The following is a 6,000-nucleotide window of genomic DNA, read 5'->3' on the forward strand; positions in this document are numbered from 1 at the left end:
TCTTTAAAAGTTTACACTTGTATTATTAGTTGATTATTGGTACTCTACAGGTTTTTTCAGTGTGTAAATGCAAGTTTCTAACCTTCTATGAGGTATTCTTTGATCATCCTTTAAATAAGTGTTCAATTTTATTCTGTTTTCTTTCAGAGACTCAATTTGTATGAATGTTGAACATTCTTTGTCTTCATTCTATTTCATAATTTTATAAATATTGTTATATTTTTCTTTATTTTATTTCAGTCTTCTTGACTATTTTTTTGCCTTGCCTTCTACTAAATTTTATTTGGAGTTATGAAAACCAAGACACTTTGTAATTTAATTTTTACATTTGAGATCATTTTGCCTTTTTCTTATATTCCTTTTCTGAGTTCAATTGACCCTACTTGCCTTTCTCCCTGTGTTTTGTTCATTTCTAAAGTTTTAGAATTTCACATTAAAGTTGCTTTTTTTTAATATTCAAAAATGGTCATTTGAGGATATTTAATTCAGTTTGAAGTATTGTGTTATAGTTTCTCCTGCCTACTTGAAGGGGAAGATTTTCAAAGGTTGAAATGTTTTGGTTTTTGTTTTCTGCTTTCTTCCTAGAGTAATGAGAAATAGATAACTGTGTTTATATTAGATGCTTATTTTCCTAATTAGAGTAATCATAATCAGAAAACAGTACTGTCTCCCTCCTTTCTTTCTTATTTTCTTCCAATGTTACATCTGGAGTATGTGTGGAGAAATTTGGTTTTAAGTAACAATCATTATCCTTGGCTGGCCAGAATCCAGCCATTTTGATTTCAATTTTTTCTACTGAAAATATTTGTTTTGGTATAATTATTGTTGGGGGATGCCATGAACAGGAGCTGAGCATGTAGGAGCTAAGCACATACCCTTAGCCTTGAGTAATGACAGTGTGGAACTGGCTTCTGCTCCTAGCGCCAAAGGAGGTGGACCTTACCTTCACTTGGCAAAGAATTACAGCTCTGGAAGTGGGCGTCACCCAATGGGACTAGGATACACCCCCAGAAACTCAATCCCTTGCCTCATTTGGGTGGAACTTTCTCAAGTGTCTTCCCCCCAATAAATAGGGTTTCAGGCTTGCTCTCTCTTTACCCCCTTGAGGGAGCTGGGGCAGAGGAGCCATCACTGAGCCCCAAGAAATTTTCTGTCTCTGTGTGGTTATTTAGTGCTAGCCCAATTCACCTTAGAATGACCCTGACTGATTTAGTTGCATGTTGCAGCAGATGGCACCCGAACAGAGACCAGGACATTCCAGGGTGAATTTCAAAAATTCAGTGGGTTTAGTTTTCTCTCTAGTAGTGTTACCGCTGTTGACCGGTGACGAGTCCTTGCTTCCCCAATGTTGAAGAATAACACCAAAGAAGCACGCCGAGGCAAGGTCAGAGTAGAAATTAGAAGTTTATTAAAGGACAGCAGAAAAGACTTTTCCCGGAGGAAGAAGGGGACCCAAGAGGTGGAATACGTGGAAGTGCGGTTGTCTCCCCTTTTTATAGTTTTGGTGATGGAATGTAGGTTGGAAGGCCCCAGGGGTGGGACACAGGTGGGCCAAAGAAGTAGTCAGAGCAGGAAGGACTTCATTAACACTTCTTTGGGATGGACTTTGGCCTAGGGCCTTTTCAGGACTTCATTAACATTCCATGAGCTGTCCTGCGTTTCCTGGAATTGTAAGGGTCAGGCGAAGCGTCGGAGAAAGAGACCACCAAGTGACCACTCATGCAATTGGCAGAAGGGGGGATTTATTGAACCAGCATGCTGGGGCTCCGTGCCCACTCAAGAAGGGAAAGCAGCCAGAGCCCCGAGCAGGGGCTGAGCACTGCTTAAGTACACTTTTTGGAGAGGGCGGAGGGCTTTGTATACATCAGAACAAATCATCATGAGGCGCTGGAAAATTGAACAACTCCTAAACATGATTAGTTCATTCATTGGCGGGAACAGGTCAGGCTGGAGTGATAGGTCATTCCTAAGGAGGGGGTTACATTTAAACTGATTGGTCCAGGCCCTGCAATGCCTACGTGCGACCACACAGAGCCCTTATTAAACAACCAAATAGTCAGGGGAAATATTTACTGGGCAGTTCCAAGCATTGTCTTAACAGCTACAGAAATTTCAGGTTTTGCAGGTAGCATAGAAACCTAACAATACCTAATCCTTTACATTTTAACTCAGACCTTGCAGCTTAGAAACTTTACAACACCCGGTCTTTTACCCTTTAACTTTTACGCTTTAACTTCAATTTCTTTTACCCTTACAGAATCATTCTCAGCATGGCCTCCATTTTAGATTTCACTCGGTATTAGACCCGATTTATCTAACTACACTGACTACCTAACTTTAAATCTGGCTTCAGTAGTTAAGTGTGCTTAGGTTTTCAGAGTATTGTAAATTGGTTTATGAAAGTAAGTGAGTTAGACAGAAGAAAGTGACGTTAAACTCATAACATACGGGGAATTTTTTATTTTTAGAGAAAGAAAAATTTTATTTTGCAATTCTGAAGACCATAATTAGGTGTGGAGAATAGGAAATTAGAGAATTGGAGATCCCACTGAGATTATTAAAGTGATTAATAAAATATGTGTTGATAAATTTAGTCCTTTCTCATGGGAAAAGCATGCTTTTGTGGGTTTTTTTGTATTTTAAAATGTTAAGATGAAGATTTTTTGAATTTATGTGCTAGGAATCAGTGTTTGGATAGTGAGAGGTAAAAGGAAAGATTTTTTTTGTGCGTGGTGGGTCTTGATATGGGGGATTCTTTACTTCTAGAGAAGCAAATTTTATTTTTCTGATTTTTAAAAAATACTCAAATAATTTGTATTGCGTCTCTTCACTGCATTCTTGTCCTGTCGGGATCAGGAATAGCTGTAACCCAACTGCTGCTCTGGGGCAGGTGCAGGGCTTGGGTGGCTGTTCCCTATGGCTGCTGTTCACCCCAGCTAATTTTGCTTCTTATGTAACCTAGTCTGACCAAATGCAGACTGCCCTAAGATCTGGTAATAACGCTGGAGTCTGCTGCTGGAACCCAATTTTGAGTTAAAAGATTTTTGAGATGCTCACAGGAGCACACGTGCTGTGAAGAGGAAGTACAAAAGACAGGAGCACAACTGCTCCGTGCCACCGCTTTGAGAGTGCTGGCTGCTCAGAGACACAGCTGTAGCTACCTGAACCTCTGTGGGCCCGGGGCTTGCAGAGTGGGGAACAACAAGAAGCTGATGTGGCCATGGTGGCTCGCAGGGAGCCAGACATGGCTGCAGCCCCCATCCGTGGATCCAGGGCTCTGGCTGGGCACCCTCAGGAGCGCTTGCCCAGAGTGGTGGAAGCCAGGCACAGCATGCCCTGTGGCAGTGGTGGTGGAGGCACCTGCTGCCCACAACTGCACTCTGGGAAGCTGCACAATGGCTAAGACACCTCTGGAGGCTCGTGCTGGGGCATTCATCTCTGGGGTATGGCCAGGAAGTGCCTTCTCCCTAAGCGCCAGCCCTACTCCCGCCAGGCCAACGCAGGCAGGGCAGTGACCTGAAGTCCAAGTCAGCCCAACATGCAGCATCAGTGGTGGCTAATTCCAGTAACCATGATGAGTGCTCCCTGGAATGCCCACATGATGCTACCTCCCAGGGATTCCAAGCAGGGAGTCACAAACAGATCGGACAAGATATGGAAGTCTGGGGAAGGTCTGGAAGTGCATAACAGCTTGCAGAGCTGAGAGTGCTTCCCCCAGGTAATTCTAAGCTGCCACTCTGCGGCTGCTGAGGGACTAGTGAAATGGCCACTGGATGTGGTTGGTAATGGAGATGTTACCGCTGTTCACCTGTGACGAGTCCTTGCTTCCCCGAATGCTGAAGTATAACACCAGAGAAGCATGCTGAGGCAAGTGTAGAGTGGAAAGTAGAAGCTTTATTAAAGGACAGTAGAAAAGACTTCTCCCCAGAGGAAGAAGGGGACTCAAAAGGAGGAATCTGTGGAAGGGGGAGGTCTTCCCTCTTTTATAGCTAAGGTCTACTTTCAGCTTTCCCGCATTCCTGTCCTTTGTTCTCTGTTATCTTGCAGTGATGGAATGTAGGTGGGAAGGCCCAAAGGGTGGGGGATAGATGGGCTGAAGGAGTAATCTGGGCAGGAAGGGCTTTTGGATTAGCATCTCCTTGTTTGCTGAGAGCTGCTTCATTAACATTTCCTTGGGATGGGCTCAGGGCCTTGGGGACATTTTCAATTCCCTCAAGTGCTGCTCTGGTTTCCTGGATTCCATTCTCAATAATGGCCTCCATTTCATCTTCATCTTACTCAACATTAGACCCGATTTACCAAACTACACTAAATACCTATCTTTAAATCTGGCTTCAGAGAGCTCTGGAGTAGAAATTCAGACACACAAGCCTTCGCCAGAGACTCTTGCTAGGTGGGCAGGACAGCGGGCCAGGGACGGGCAGGGTGCAGCCACCCAAAGGGTCCTTTGATAAGCTACAGTGCAAATGCTTGGGACTCCAGGCTACTTTGGCATAACGGTGACAACTGCTCACATAAGCGCGGGGTGGATGGTACAAAGCCGCAGACACATGTTGCTGAGCACGGCTGGTTCAACCAGAACTGCTAATAGTCAGACATGTAAAATGCTCAGGACTGGTGACGCACAGGACCTCAAGCAAAACTTTGGATTATGTTCTGGATCCATGAAGAAAATCAGCCATGTAGCCAGAAAAACATGGCGGATAAATTCCGCCTCTCACACTTCTGTGGACTTCCCTTTGGTCCTTCCTACCACCACTCAAGTGGGGCTTCTGGCCCTGCCTCCCAGCTACTCACCTGTACTTTCTATCTCACACAGGCTGGCAACCAGAATTATTGAACCTGCACCCAGCTGTCACAAAATTTTTCTTCATGTTTTTTAATATGTTCCCATCCACAAAAAAATATTTCTTTTCAGGTAAAATCTAATTTGGCAAACTCCTCCATTGTAGTCCTCAGCCTGACTTGTTCTGAAAGCTGAATAACCTGATTTTGTATCCCTCCGGCATTCCTTTAGGAACCCTCTTCTCAATGGTTGTGTTGCTAAATAATGTTACAGTGATAAGAGATGGTATGCCTGCACTTCTTCATAATTTAACTTTCTTCTTAGAAAAGAAATTAGATAATTAGATAAATTTGACTGTTGTAAAAACAAAAGCTGACATCTAGAGTGTTTAAATACACAGTGTTTTCATGACCAAAAATCCTTATTCTTTTCATTCCTACTATGTAAATACAATAAATAAATAAATATATGCAGATTGAGCAACTAATAAAAAAATTAAAAAAATATATATATATATGCAGAAGGATAACATCACATAGATATAAGAGTGTGCTCCTAGTCAAAAGTAAATTAAAATGGATCCAAATTCTTTTAAGGACCACATGGTTTAATAAGATTTACTTCAAGTTAAATCATTATATAATATTAAGCTATATCTTTATTGTTACTACATACTTTTCCTATTACTTAAGAAATCTGTAATCTTTAATTTACAGGATAATTAATATATGTCTATTTGCTTCTAATTGTTTTCCCTCAACAGGAAACACATAATTTATATTTTTTATACATGCATTTGTCTGATGCTCTGCTTTTTATAGTTAGAGATATTAAGATAAATGTAATTTATTACAAAATAGTTATTTCAAATATACTTATTAAATTATAAAGTTAAGATATAACCATTAAGTAATCTCTAATTCTTAAATTATTGTTTAGGCTTTTATAAAATGATAGATATAATTCTGTAAACAGAGATATCCAAAAGGCTTTGGCTGCATTTCATTTGAAGTATCTCTTCTTATTAAAATATAACAATTTGTCTAGATTCTAAGACTTATAGAAATTATTCCAAAATGTAATCAAGGAAGAATCCTCAAAGGAGAGAAAAAGAAATGCTTTTGCAGAGAGGATAAGAAATTGGAAGAGTCCTAAGAGGAAGAAAGAAATCATATCTGGGTAAAAGAAAAGGTCTTTATATATATTCAAGGTTT

Source organism: Marmota monax, unplaced genomic scaffold (assembly GCF_021218885.2).
Source record: "Marmota monax isolate L192 unplaced genomic scaffold, Marmota_monax_Labrador192_F-V1.1 WCK01_AAM20220418_F8-fsc00012, whole genome shotgun sequence".
Lineage (NCBI taxonomy): Eukaryota > Metazoa > Chordata > Mammalia > Rodentia > Sciuridae > Marmota > Marmota monax.